The sequence below is a fragment of the Patagioenas fasciata genome, chromosome 3, assembly GCF_037038585.1.
Source record: "Patagioenas fasciata isolate bPatFas1 chromosome 3, bPatFas1.hap1, whole genome shotgun sequence".
NCBI classification, from domain to species: Eukaryota; Metazoa; Chordata; class Aves; order Columbiformes; family Columbidae; genus Patagioenas; species Patagioenas fasciata.
The window spans coordinates 111,708,244-111,721,687 of NC_092522.1; the positions used below are offsets into that span (position 1 = coordinate 111,708,244).

Sequence of the window (13,444 nt, forward strand, 5' to 3'; positions counted from 1 at the left end):
TTTGAGGTCCCTTCCAGTTCCTGACATTCTCTGATTCTGTGATTCTGTGATTAGTATAATTTTATAACTCCTGTTATCTAACTGCTTGTTAGCATACCATTAACAACTATAAATTTCACAAACTAGAGGGAGTTCTTATGACTATTTTATTTTTCTTTTTACTTTTTTTTACAATTTAGAGAGAAGAATTTCTCTTGCTAAGTTTGACATGAAAAAATATTTTTCAGAAGAAGTCACTGTAAATGACAAGTTGTTTTGAATGAAGCTTGTATTGGACATTGTTTCCTGAAATGCAACACAAATTTGAAGAAAAAATGTTAGGTTTTGTTTGTTTGTTTTAGTTTTAGTTTAGTTTTTGGTTGGTTGTGGGTTTTTTTGTTTTGGTATTTTGTTTTGATTCTTTTTGGTGTATTTCAGAATAATTGAAAAATGATTGAATCTAAAAGAAAAGTTATAATCTAAAAATAAAATAATTAGTTTATTATTTTTCTAAGAGGATGCCATTATTCCATAATTTTCATGAAAATTGCTGTCTGTATTTCGCCATTTTCTCCATTGTGTAAAACATTTATTTGAATACAAACTTGTATTTCCAAAAGTAACCTCTTTTTTTTTTTTTTTTTTATTCTAAATGTGACTCTGGATGTCAGGGTAAATACTTTAAGAATTAGATTCTGATTGGTTTTTTGTTTGTTTTTTTTGTTTGGTTGGTTGGTTTTGGTTGGTTGGTGTGTTTTTGGTTTTGTGTGTGTGTGTGTGTTTTTGTTGTTGGTTGGTTTTGGTGTGTTCGTTTTGTTTTGTTTTGTTTTGTTTTTTATGTCCATAATGCAGAGCATATGCAGTAGCAAATCAAACTACCACAACTGATCCTACCAACACAGTTAAGCCAGGGTATGAAGGCACCCACCTGAAAGGAACAATGACTGAACAAACCCTAGAACTTTCTCACCTCATGTTCTTCTAGGCTATGAATAGGATCCTCTTCTGGATCTTCTTCTACATGACTGTAAAAGAAATTACTATGATCCATTGTTTTCCATTTGACAGAAATACATAATGCCCTAAAATCTCCTGCCTGACCTCTTCAAGCAATTACTCCCTAAACTCTTTATTTAAATTAAACTGTCTTATTTTAAACACTTCAATGATACATACTTTTTTTTCAATCCACTACATTTTGACTGAAATAAGTTAGGAAGCACACCTGTGGGTTATTCAGCCAACTTCTCTTCCACAACAGTAATTATCAGCATTTTAGATACAAATAAGGGCTGGATTCTAGCATTGCAGGATATCACCATTATATCTTTACTAGATCTGTGCATCAGTCTATGAACCTTGGCTTGGTGGAATAGACATGCTGTTCTTATTTAAGGCACTTTGGACGTAACAGTTTGAAGTTCCCACCAAAGGAGAACTGCATTTAGTGTTTCAAGAATTTATGCAACACTTGCTGGACTCTTGTCTATTTATTTTATGCACTTCTGTACTAATTTTGGCTGAGAAGATAGATTTAATTTTCTTCATAATAACTTGCGTGATGTTATTTCTTGGACTTGTGAGCAAAAGCGTTGATAACACACCAGTGCTTTAACTATTGCTGGACAGTGTTCACACAGTGTCAAGGGTAACCTGAAACACAGGTTGGTGGAGCTTTTTTTACACAATGGCCTTTAAATGTCCTATTCCAGGCACCAAAATATTCACTTTGTACTTAATTTAACATGTCACTTAAGTTACATGTGGGCTTATGTATTTTGCTGAATTAGGGCCAAACAGGGAGGATGAGGGGGAGAAATGGACCTTGTACATATACAATGAGCCATTTATTATCAATACACTTTTCTGAGGACTGAGTTGCAGATATGAGCGTACTATACTTTCTGTAGTACAGGCTCTATTTTCCCATCAACACCGATGAGCCAATGAGTCACAGATTAAACTCATCAGGTACAATTTGCACATCCTGTTAGTGACTTCCATGTGGAATCATTCCATCAAAAATTACTGCTGTCAGATCAAACAGAAGAACATGTAGGCCAGGCATTTCTGTCTTTTAAAGTAACAACTTCACATGTCCAGCTTTATTTTGGATATCACTCTTGCCCTGAAATTATTTTTAAATCACTTCCAATTTATTGAGAAAATATATAATCATTATATACTATTAAGTGGGTCAGAAGTCTCTCAAGAGTAATAGAAATTTTTAAAATTGTTTCAGGAGTGATACATACAACTGAAAATTACTCAAACCACCATTTTCATACAGCAATCTCTTTTGCACAAAAATATGCAAAATCTATTGTAGCCCCTCCATTCCTTTAACCAGGATATTTGTGATGTCTTCTATGATACCTCTACAGAAGTACCAGTTTACTCACTGGAAATATCAAAAGCCACATACTCAGATAACTTTTCTTTCTTCAATCTTATTAGAGTTTTGTATTATACGTTCTTTGGGTTTCTTTTGTCTGTGTTCTTTTCTCGTGTTAGCTGTTTTATCCATCACTGTACATTTTAGGCCTTTTCTTAAAACAGACAAAGTGCAGGCAAGCTATTGTGCATACGTTAGTGGTTTTCCTTAATGTGAGAGCAGAAGAGGTGACGAAAGTTTCTGAATTTATTTTTTTGAAAAGTATAATCCTGTGGGATATTGAATATGTATTGCCTTAAGAGCTTCATAAAATCAATAAATGTTGTGTTTGCAGATCTTAGTGACATGAATGGACTTCAGAGGTAAAGTGATTATGTTTCATTATGTAAGTTCTTTCCTTTGAAGTTTTGTAAGTTAAGTAATCTGAAAATACATATCAGCATTAGAGGACTATACTCTTCCAGACTGAGACTTGGTCATTCAGTAGTCCTGAGACAGCATCAGAGTTCAGTACATTATCTAAAAAAAATAAGTGTTGAATGTAGGATTTTGACCCCTAACTCCTTTTGGCATCCCATTTGTTTCTTGAATGAGAAATAGTATTCAGCAGACAAAGAGACATGTAGGTAGACAGATAAAGATTCCAGCTAAGTCCCCAAGTTGATTATTACACAGTCATCAGTGTGGGACATCCGTAGTAACTTGAATAAACATTATTATTACAAAATTGGTATAAATATTCAGTCTTGCTAAGTTTATGAACTAAACATTTTTTTTCTGTTGGAGATAAATAGAATTGTGTCATCTAGCCATTGATGTGTGATTAAGCAATATAAAAATATCTCTTCCCTTGTTATTAGCTTTAAATGCAAAATATACTGACTCTGTTGGAGATGTATAGTTTAAATGAAACAGTTTGATGCACATGGATATTACAAAAACATTACAAAACCTGCTGTCTTTTCTATAATGAATGTACCTATTTTAAGAATGACTTCTTAGTTAAACAGAAATCACTAGGGTAACACGCCCATGGAACAGCTTATCTGCATCCTTGGAAGATTTCAAACCTTTGCTAGAGGAAACACTGACTGAATTTACCTAGTGCTAGCAATAATTCCAAGTGAGAGGCCAGACTGAAAAACCTCCAGGACTCTCTTCTGATTAACATTTCTGTGCCTCTCTGACTGAGCTGCCTGATAAAGGTATTCTGACCTGCATACAATGGTTTCATACTGACAGGGAGAATATAAACTAAAGTGCTCTATGTATTATTTAGTGGAACTGAAGACATCAGTTTCCAGAAATGTCAGTTTATAACCTTTTAATAACTTCATTTTAACTGTGAAGATTAACTGCCAAGAACTGTGAAAACCTCCCCTTTCAGAAAGATTTGTAATAAATTTGTTTAACAAATAGGAGAAAAAAGAACTGTATACAACCTAATCATAAACCATGCTCTAAAATTGGACAAGCTGTTTTTCAGAGACAGGAATACCGACTGATATGAACTCGTGAAGGAGACAGACAAGGAAGAGAGGAGTTGGGGATCTCCAGGAGATCTAGGACACAGCTGCTGCCTCAACATCTTGTGTGCTGACGTGTTATCTAGATAAGCATCAAGATAAACTGTCGCAAACATGTATTTATCACTTATATGTGAAAGAGTAGTAGCATTGCCAGTAACAAATCAGCTGGAAGTAAAAAACAAACAACCAAAACCAAACCAAACCAAACCAAACCAAACCAAACCAAACCAAAACAAAACAAAACAAAACAAAACAAAACAAAAAAGCACAAACAAACAAAAAAAACCACCATGCTTGTTTTTGGCTATCAAGTTTTCATTTCAATATCCCAAGTGTGATTCTGCACTGTGAGAAAAAAATCCTCTTACCTTTAGTAGCTCAACAAAGTGCTATGTCCCTCACATCCATTACTTTTTTATAAGTGAAATAGATATGTTGTCCAGCAATTGTTCAAAAGCAAGAACTACTCATCAGGTGTTTGAACCGTATCTGATTAGTTTATGTAGCAAGTCTGTGCCAACTCGCTGCAACTGACTTTTGCAAGCTGCAGTAAAAGAGATCATTCAGCAGCAAGTCTATGGGTCAGAGGTCCAAAGGGCAGCAAAAATGTAAATAGTGCAGGAAGATGTGTTACTCATTTAGCAGGTGACACTACTCACTCAGATAGTAATAAAACTCTGATTTAAAGCATATTGAATCCATTGTGTTGTTCAAGATATTATTTCTTATAGAAAAATTAAGGTCAAATGTTGTTGGATATAAAGTGATATAAACTGGAGTATCTCATAATAACTCACATTTATTTCTGAATCCACATAAAGAGTGACTTAACACACAGAGAATATAAGATAAAAGACTATTTAGACCATCATGAAGGGCGTAATTGTTTAGTGAAGACTTAAAATGCCTTGAGGAAAACAGTAAATCTTCTGCATTTCCAGGATGATTTTATTCTTATTATTCAATAAATATTGCATATTTTTTTAATAAGCCAAAAATAACCTAGAATAAACAGTTAGTTTAGTTGGACACACTTAGAACCTTTTTTACAATGCCAACAACACTGAAAATTATTACAGTTAGTTACATAAATGGCCATTTTTATAAAAGCAATTACAGGAATTAGTTGTAATACCAAAATGTATATAGTATGGAGAAGTAATTGATGTAATTGTTTATTATTTTTTACTTCTATGGATATATGAGTGGAAAAGATAAACTCAGCAAATTCATAATTTCAGTTCTAGAAATACATTTTTAAAAATCCTGCAGCGAATGCATAACAATAATCTATATGAAATATGCTTTGATATACAGGAAGAATAGAGGGTGTAGCTTGACAAACATTTACTCTGGGTTGAGATGCAGAAATCATAAGAAAGTTCTGTGCATAGACTGCATATTCATCACTCTCAAATATAGGTAAGTATCTTGGCAAGCTCAGAGGAACACAGGAGCAGAAAGTCAGGTGGGAGTCAAAATTAAAGACTCAGTGGAAAGGACACCCTGTCGAGGCCCCTCCCAGGGCTGTCCCAGGAGAGCTGCCATCACCATTCTCCATGCATGAAAACCATCAAGATGAGTCGATGAAACAACACCTTTTGGACTGAGGGGGTTTGCAGCCAAGGGGTATGGGGAACAGTGTGGGAGAAAGAGAAGAACATTTTGGGACTGCACAAGACTTATTGTATGCTTATGACTGGAAACAAAGATAGGGAAGGGGACGGATGTAGGTGATTAGGGGAGAAATAAGTATGGGAAAATAGCGGTGTTAGCAGATAAGAAAGGGTCTGTTATGTGTAAATAGTTTACTGATCAGGACACTTGTCTGGCCATGCAATCTGCTCTCTTGCCTTATTAAATTCCCTTCTAATTCTTTTTCCTGGGTCAGAGACTATTCTGCATTTGTGTGTATGGGGGTGTGAGTGTAGCAACTGGAATAAGACCATGGATCAGAGGGCCCAGGTGCCTGGGTGACTGAATTTAATTTCCAGTAACAGGACTGGGACCTCATGTTGTAAGGATCCATGTGTCTATGCAGTCAGCAACTGGAGCAAGTGCAGACATGTGAGTATGTGAGCATTCATGAAGCTCAAACCAGTAGGTGACAGGCCTGGGAGCCAGGGATGTGTATGTTTTTAAGTATGAAACCATTGAAGGAGTTGGAGAGATCAAAGGGACCAGGGGTCTCCTGGCCAGCTCCATGTGGTGTGTGTGTGTGTGCCTATTTGTGAGCAAGACAGTCTATACCAGCTGTTGGAGTGGGACTGTAACCTCAGAGTTCATGTGTCCATGTGCCAGCAACTGAGGAGACTGGGATCCAGAGATCCACTACTGGGCAGGGTACCTAAACCCAGATACTGAATTGGACTAGGTGATCTTTTGAGGTCCCTTCCAATCCCAAACATACTGTGATACTGTGTGTCACGGAGGCACCCCGAGGCTAGTTTAAGGGACAACATGGTCCAAAACAACTTTTATTAAACTGGTGAGAAACAGGGTTTTAGCACTCCAACAGTGACTTAAATATAGGTTCGGGTATCAGTTGAGGAAAATTAATTAAGGGGCAGCAACTAGTACAACAGGCGGTCCACAGAGTGCATGCACGTGGCTTCACCCAAAACAATGCCGGAACCACCCCCGAGTCCCAGAGGAGTACACACTTGCCTGAACACGGTGCGGGATTATTCTTAAACAGATACAGGTAAAGCGTACGCTTACGATTCCGCGAGGGTAAATTTATAATACACTCGCAATTCTGCGAGGGTTAATTTACTTACACGTGTGAATGTGCACGGAATACTACACGTGCTTATGTGGAAGCACGGGAGGAAAATACACTCGCAATTGTGCGAGGAAATAAAGTTACACTCACGATTGTGCGAGGAAATAATTTAAAGTACGCGTGCAAATGTGCATGGAATATAAATACACTCGCGATTGTGTGAGGAAATAAAGTTATACGTGCTTGTATTAAGCACGGGAAGTTACACGTGCATATGTGCACGGAAAGGATAAATATACTCACAATCTTGCGAGAAGTTTTACTCACACACGTGGCAGCAAGGCAAGCGGAGTCTCCATCCCGGGGAGAGGGGCTCTCGGCGGTAGCATCTTCAGCTCGTGCTCCGAGAGACCCGCGACAATGGGCCCAGTCTCGACGAGAGAGTCCCGTTTTTATACTGGTTGATCAGATCTGACTGTAGGCATTCTAGAAGCTTCTCTGCACCCCCACACCATGTGTGGGGTGCCCCTGAAGCCTCCAAACACCCCCCATACTGGTCACAGGTGCCCAGCGACTCACTGGCGCCTTGGCAATCCCTTCTCCTAATGGCCCTGGTCAGGGTGCTCTGGGCCAAACAAAAGAAGCTGTTAGCCTCACGTAGCAGAGAGAGGGAGATGTGCCTACTCCCTCCATACTGAAGGAGGGAGGGGGAGAGAGGGGGGGTTTGCATTCTGCCACACTGTCATACTGTGATATATATATATTTTTTTTTTCTTTTTTTTTTTTTTCCTCACCAATGGACCAGCGAGAGAGGGGAGCAGGATGTGGCCATTGGTGCTCTCTGTGTTCACTTGAGTGCTCTACATTTTCTCTGCAGCCAGACATGTATATATATGCACATGTATGGTGTATATGTGTATTCTGCATGAATGTGGCTACTGGCAATATGTGCTCAGCCTTTCTACAGATTGGACTTCAGGGCAGAGAGCTGCAGCAGCTTCACCTCTTTCAGGCTGCTGGATTCAGCCTTCCTAACAGATACGAACACCTGCACTGACCCAGAAGTAGGGAAGGACTGACAGCAAATTAATTTCTTTTGTGTTCATGTGTTCAGCTCTTCTTATGTCTCTTGTTGGAACCTGAACAACAGTAGGATACTTACACTTTTTGGTAAGTTTTACTATCCTGCCATTTTGTGTTCTACTTTCTGGCCATTTGTTATGGAGTTGCCCTTTAGTTAAATTCTCTGAAATACTTGATGTCCTTTCATTTAATTCTGTAATATCAAACCGCAGCTGAAAATGCCATTCAGAGTTAGATAGCAATATAATTCATTTTGTTAGTATATGCAACAATATTATAACATATTGAATATCACTCCTCTATAGACTGCCAGGACCACAACACCAGAAGCTAAGTTTTTGCTGTAATTGTTATTTACTGTTTCTGTTCCAGCATACTAGAAAAAATATCGCAAAATCCTGAATCATTGCCTCCATTATTTTGTCACACATCACAGCAAAAAGGAATGTGATATTCCTTTCGAGCCACCGTGCAAGAAATTCCAATATTTCTTTTACCCCAATGCTAAAGTAAAAACTGTAATGGATGCCAACTGAGCCATCATAACTGAATGCAGACCTCTTAAGTTAGGTAAGTTCCATATTAGTGTCTAGGTGAAGATGCAGTAGATCACTTTGATTGCAGGTTGGAAGCCTGCTCACAGCCAGTTCTCAAGGTTCAGCTGGTAGGTAATACAGTGTCACTACCTTGTAACTCCTTCATGTGCCCCAGCTGACAAATGCAGTTTAGGTGTCTGGCTATATACAAAACAAATGCTCTGTTCTCTTTAATACAAAAACATATCCTAGTCTAAGTAAAGTCCCTTATGTTTTTGATGACATATGCAAAATTTATAAAATCTGTGTTATAATGAGATATTTGATCTGAAAATCAGAATATTCTTGGCTATTTGAAAAGCTACATGAATTTCAGCAATTTTACTCCATGACAAAGGCAAACTAGAAGATAAATGAAAACTTTGTTTTCACCACCTGCACATATAGTGACAGGAAAGATTTCCAGGACAAACAACAGTATGTCTGTTTTTCCTCATCAGTGTCAGTGCTGATCACAAACGCTTGTCCTGAAGTTGACAGTTATCCCACAGGTTCCTGTAAGTACCACAGCTCATGATTGAGGTGGGAAAGACACAGGGGATGGACAGGCTGCCACCAGGAAGCATGTGGAAGGGACCAAGCTGCATATGGAAAGATTTATTTCATACCAGTGATCAAATGTATTTACCCTTTTTTCTTTTCTCTGTTGATTGTAAAAAAAAAAAAAAAAAACCACTAAAAAGCATTTCATTGGTTCATTCAATCCAAATGATAATGAATGCACATTAACCATAAAGAAACAAAATCTTGTAGATACATGATACTAGCCAATCAGCTGTAGTGTTGCTGACTGTTATGAAAGTTAAGATACAGGTTGTTACTAGGCAGAATTGAGTCATTTAGAGTCCTCAAGCTTAATCAGTAAAGCCAGATCTAGAAATGTGGGAGAAACTCAAAATGTCAAGAAGAGAGGGAAGCAATGTTTATTGTGACATTGATCCAACTGAGTGACTTTCTACTTGTAAATATTGCAATGACACTGGCTCTGGTGTTACAAGGACTCTTTGCAAGGACTTTGGAACAGTTATGATATTAAAGTCTTGCATAGTAACCAAGAAAAACAAACAAATAAATAAGAAAAACAGTATAGTCTCCTGACTTTGTGGTTGTGCTGTGGAAATTTTATGAAGGCACACAATATCTTGGAGCTGATATATGCACATTGATGGCAACTCTGCCACACTATCTTTACAGAATTGATAAATTGCAGAGGTTTGAAGATACTTCTGTAGATCATCAAGTCCAACATCCCTGATCAAAGCAGGGTCAGTTACAACAGGTTGCCCAGGACTTTGACCAGTTGGGTTTTGAACATTTGCTAGGATGGAGACTCCACAACCTCTCTGAGCAATCTGCTGCAGTGGCTGAATACCCTCACGGGAAAAATAATTTAAGTGGAAATACTGCTATTTCAATTTGTGCCCAGTGTCTTTCGCCCATCACTCAACACCATTGAAGAGAGTCCAGCTCTGTCTTCTTTACTCCCTCATATTAGGTCTTTATATACTTTGCTAAATTCCTCTTGAGTTTTCTGTTCTCCAGGCTGAACAGTCCCAGCTCTCTCAGCCTCTCCTCATATGTCAGATATGTTATCATCTCTGCAGATCTTTGCTAGACTGTACACAACATGTTCATACCTCTCTTGTACTGGGGAGACCAGAACTGGACCCAGCACTCCAGATGTGGCCTCACGAGTGCTATGGGGAAGGATCACTGTCCTAAACCTGAGAACAATGCTTTCCCATTGGCCTATATATGGTCAGCTTATTTAAGCGTTCCCTATCCTCATCCTTCTCTAACTAGAGTATATTTTACACCAGACCTGCTCACTGATATCAAGTGCCTGGGAGGTAAATCTTAGCAGTAAAGGTGAGGAAGGCATTGACTACCTCAATCTTGTCTGTGTCCTTTTCATCAGGTTCCGTGCTCCATGTAGTAGGAGGTCCACATTTTTCCTAGTCTTCCTTTTGTTGCTGATATACCCATGGAAGCCCCTCTTGTTCCTTTTTATATCCTTTAGGAGATTAAACTCCTTTGTCTTTCCTATCCTCATCCTTGAATGATCAGGCAGTGTCCTTGATTGCTCCTGGGTGAACTGACCCTACTTCTGTTTCCTATAAGTGTATTTTTAATGTTTGGGTTTTGTCAGAAGCTCCTTGTTCATCCATGCAGGCCTTTGCTTTCTCTTCAATGTTTCAGAATTGTCGATTCTTAAGCTTGAAGATGAGCTCTCCTGAACTCGTCTCCAGGACTATATCTTATGGTCCTTTTCCAAGCAGATCGCTGAACAATTCCAAGTCTGCTCTCTTGAAAATCAAGGTTGTGATAATGTTATTTGCATTTTTGCATTTTTTCTCAGGATCCTCAACACCACATCTCATGGTGTAAGGAACTTACCAATATTCAGGTGGAGTCAGAGGGAGTTCTCTGAAGTGTCAAGTCATCACTTCTGCCTTACAGGTAAAAATTTGAGGTGTTGTAAGAGGTAAAAGTCCCTGAATTTTCCCATCCAGACAAATCTGGACTACTGTCATGGTACTCCCTGGAATGTTTAGGGTGATTTCTAGTCCTGTGCTGGGGAATTAGAGATCAGAGTAGAACCTGGAATGTAAATGTGCAGAGTCTAGATTCTGTCACAGTAGCTAATGAAAATATTACCTGGAGTGCCTCATAAGGTCCATCCTCAAGGAAGATCACTTGAGAAGTTGCACTTCTACCACTTCATCACAATTTCATTTCTCTCTCTCGCCATTACCTTAGTTTGCTTGGCAATCATTTTTATAGTCTAATTCTTCATCAGTCCAATTAAATGTTTCCCACTTGATTTGTTTCAGTCCTTTCTGTGTGATAGTATAGTCTGTGTCATATGGAATGGAAAATAGAATTGTTATGGTAGACTTTTTTGGCCTTAACTTCTTTGAATGTCTACTTTTACTCGGACTCTGAATTTGTATTTTCACCCACAAATACTCAGAGCATGGTACAATTGACCCAAACCTCATTAAAATCACTGCAAAGATGCCAACTGCCTTCAGGCCTCTACTGAACAATGAAATATTCTGGACTATAAAGTTCTTAAAAATGTGCAAAATAGACATTTAAGGTGTAAGGACTGAAAACTTCATGCATTGAATCTCTGCAGAATAATGTTGTTGAGCATATAAAAAATTAACCACTCTTAAAATATGCTTAGAAGTAGCTGTCCTTATCTCTATATAAGAAAAATAAAATAAAAATAGTATTTATGTCTCTTGGATGTGGCATGCACTGTCCAAGTAGTCACCATATATCATTCATATTTTTAGAAGCCTTTGCATGAAATTATGATTGAAAATCCTTCAGAACCTGATCTGGAAATCCAAGAGGAGTTTTAACATTGATCTGTGTGGGAACTACAGGTAACACAAACTGTAAGGTAGAAAAGAATCCAGTTCAGATTGATATCTTCGCATAGGCGACTGAAAGATCTATAAAATCTCTTTTTAATTCTTTCATTTTAGCAAGCATGGAGTTCCAGTAGCCTTTTATTGGGAAATGGGGTAGATGGTCCACACAAGAAGTAAGCTAATTCTAAAAGAATAAATCAAAACATACTTGTCATTCTTTATGGTCCATCTGCAATGCTGGAGGGAAATTATCCCTGTTTCTCTCATTTGTATATTTATATAATCCTAATGTTACAGACAGTTTATATTCACTTAAGATTAATTTAATAGACTGAGGAAAACATTTATATGGGGGTTTTTTTGTTATATTTTGAGGCAAACACCTACCTGTGACTACACTTTAACACATCTGTTTTTATGAGACTTTTCTCCTAGTGAACCATAAAAAGATTTCCTTTTTAGCAACTCCCATTCTGGTACCTGTGCTTAAATTCACAATGTAACATTTTGAAATTCAGGTATTTGAATGCAGTCTAGCAGGGTTTTGAGATTTAAATTGATTAATTTTGCAGTTCTCTGTCCTTTGGTGTTCTAGAACTTTCTATTGTCAAGGATGTTATGGTGTGAATTTAAAAGAGCCTAAACCACCTTTCTTTTGAAGGGGAAAACTTGAACCCTTTTGGATGCAAATCGAGCCATTTGCCTGCTGTTTCTTCTGCAGAAATGACACTTCCCTGGCGTATGTGTGCAATGGTTTTGTAAAATCATTTATATGGCATCTTGTTCCACACAATGCTAAACACCAATGAATTCCACGAGTGATTATGCTATAATAAATACACTGACTTAATTAATCATAATGGTTCCTGAAAATGATTGTGATTTTTCAAAAATAATTAATCCAATAAATGATTCCATATTGAACAGGAAAAAAAAAAGTCCAACAAGACTGTGGTTAATTATACTTATTTCCTTGAAAAATTGCTTTACTGGATAGAATTATGAAACTTTCTGAAACAGCAAGTCCTTATCTGAGTGGAAGGCCGCTAATTGTATTTCGTTTTCATGTATACAGTAACAAAGATTTCTAAAATATTTGTACATTTGGTGCCTATTCTTATACCATGCAAGTCACATCATGCATGTTAAATATAAGTACTGGCAAGGGGTTAACATATGTATAGAATAAAATTGTACGTACGCGTAGTTTTAAAAATATTGTTTATTTATTATTTCATGCACCCAGTTTAGATATCTTCTATAGAGATGAGGTTGCAGGTTGACACTGTAGCTTTCTATGGCAGTATTGACTGCAATTTTTAAACCAAGAGAAAGTTTCAGATGTTCATTTTATAAGCCGAATGAAGAGCTACTGAGTTATCTAAGTTTAATAAAAATGATATGAAACGTAAAGGTCAGGGATGACGTTATCTATGCAGAATTGTATTGATTTGAGCTTATAGAGATAAGCTATAATGTTATTTATTAAAGATTTAATAAACCACTAGCTATCAATGGGCCTGTGCATATCTAGAAGAAAAAAAAAAAGTGTTCCTGCTAAGAGTCAGAAAATGAATTTTATTTTCTAAACAAATAAATAAGCGTGAAAATAGGGAAATAATGGAACCCTTTCTAAATTATGCACTGAAATATCCTTTAAGAATTATTTAAATTTAATCCTGACCATGATGTCCATGCAATGTACTTCATTCATAAAAAGAAATATTGGAAATATACTAGGTGTTGACGAT

General features: G+C 37.3%; 1 long non-coding RNA gene across 2 annotated transcripts in view; it reads right to left on the reverse strand.

The window, feature by feature from the left end:
- The window catches only part of LOC139827769 (uncharacterized), a 39,175-nt gene extending 34,753 nt beyond the window's left edge, over nt 1-4,422 (reverse strand). For both annotated transcript variants that reach the window (XR_011738705.1, XR_011738704.1), the window contains exon 1: nt 4,272-4,422. This is a non-coding gene — a long non-coding RNA (uncharacterized lncRNA). The remainder of the gene's footprint in view (nt 1-4,271) is intronic.
- Between the last annotated feature and the right edge of the window lie 9,022 nt (nt 4,423-13,444).